The sequence below is a fragment of the Mus caroli genome, chromosome X (genome assembly GCF_900094665.2).
Source record: "Mus caroli chromosome X, CAROLI_EIJ_v1.1, whole genome shotgun sequence".
Lineage (NCBI taxonomy): Eukaryota > Metazoa > Chordata > Mammalia > Rodentia > Muridae > Mus > Mus caroli.
The window spans coordinates 124,593,458-124,595,728 of NC_034589.1; positions in this window are offsets into that span (position 1 = coordinate 124,593,458).

Sequence of the window (2,271 nt, forward strand, 5' to 3'; positions counted from 1 at the left end):
ACACTTTGGTCTTCATTCTTCTTGAGTTTCATGCGTTTCAGTGCTGTAAACTTCTATTTCAATTTATGATTAGAATTTCATGTCTGAACTTGTGATGAACTTTTACCATGTGATCATGTATTCTGAAAGATGTCTATGTACTCAGGAGAAAGATAGGAGTGCGAAGAAGAATTTTCCCTTATCCCCTTTTTCATTCATTCCATTTTAGCCCCCTTCTCTTAGAGAGCTTTTATGGGAAACCTTTTACAACTTAGTAATAAATGCTAAATCCCTTCTCAATGTGTCCTTTCTTCCTTCCAGCCACGTCTACTAGCAGGCTGAAAGTTAGAGCTGTGCAGTTCCTGCAGAGATAGAACAAAGGCTGCATTAGTCAATCTCCCTATGTCAGGCTACAGGTTTCAATCACCTAAACCAGCAGCCTTTTACCCTCAGAAAGAGAAAGGAAGTTTGTAGCACTTTTTAGAAGTTATCAATAGCATTTCAGTATAGTTAGAGAGCCAGAGCATCTGGAGACCATCAGACTTTAAAGCCACACCAGAGTCCTCCTCTGCATCTAGTTGCAACCCTCTCCAGGCCAGAACGCTCCTGGCACTCTGGAAATGTAAACAAAGGTGGACACAGGCTATATAGTAGAAGTAAACTATACTAATGCAACTCTGATTTTGCATTTGAAAAATTACTTGAAGCTAACATTCTTAGGTATCTTGTGTTCTTTGTCTTCACCAAAATGTATGTCTATGATATGAATTACTGTGACTTAGGGTGAGAGTTTTATCAGAGTCCTGGAATAGATCAATGTGCCTTATGCATGCCTCTTAAAATTACAGAAGTCTGTGTATCAGAAATGCTGTACAAGTATAATCATAGACACAAGCACATGAGTACCAATAAGAAGCTAATGCTATAGGCAGAATGGAACAAAAACAATTATTTTCTATGAAAATTAAATAAAATATTTGGACCTAGTATTTCCATGTCTCATATGGTTATTTTTCTTGCTTGCCATACCAATGTCTTTCAACAATTACAAAAAAAAAAAAACCTTGAATTCACCATGTATGAGTCATGTGAACAGAAGAGTAACAGAAAGGGGATTTTTGCACAAAGGATTGAGTGAGGTCAGGAGTTGATTTTTCATGTTCAAGACTTAAAGAACCAGCTGGAGAGCTACTTATGTAAGAAGGATATTCACCTTCAGGTTTTATATTGTTATATGGCTTTTTGGAGTTTTCTATTTTTGTTTTTAATTAAATATGTTAGAAAATTTGTAATTTTATTCATATTAAAATTAGGTCTTCCAAATTTTAAGTATATTTTACTTTTCAGACATCATGATAGTTTGTAGTGAAATGATGCCACAGAAAACCCTGTTTGCAATACTGTTATACTAATGTTCTTTGTGATATACTTAATATCATCTTGCTACATGAGGGAGTCCCACAGATTATATTCTGAAATAAGAAATAAGGCAATTACAAGTAATAATAAAATATATACTAATAAAGAGACTGAATACCTTTTTATTCATATTAGCCTATTATGAAACATTCCATACTACATTTGTTTATTCCCTATGACAAGTTCTAATATTATCTTAGTGTAAATTACCAAGGAAGTATACAATTAAATGAAAATTATAATAAGCAAATCCTCATAAATACAGTGCATTAGAGGTTATATAGATAAAAATCACATGAACCATGACTATTGGTGTAATAGGTACCTCTGGTTGATTTCACTCTATTGACCAATCAAAAAATGTAACCATGAAAGCAATATCTTAGTTTTTTTTTTCCTTGGCCAAAATTAACATTCTCAGTTCATTTCTGTCACATCTGTATTTTTCTGTACCCACAAATCAGAGCATCGTTGAGCGTTACATACAGAGACACCTGCCTGATTTGTGTGTTGGCTACCCTTATATAAATGTGAAGTCTATGAATCATAACTTATAATTGGTTGATCCATATGGACTCTCAGAAGCATGTACACTTATTTCTAAAAGTGATGACAGATATTCAGTTTAGTATCTATCTTAGCTCACTTTTTTTGTTTCCAGAATCTCATTTTTTGTTTTGCTTACACATTTCACATGGGGCCTGGAGAGAGGGTTCCAAGGATAAAGGGACTTTACCTCAAGCTTAAGGACCTGAGTTGGATTCCTTGCACACTCACAGTAAAAGGAGATAACCAACTTGTGCAAGCCATCCTCTGCGCTCTACACATCATGTCTTATGCACAAATTGACACACACAAACACACACACACACA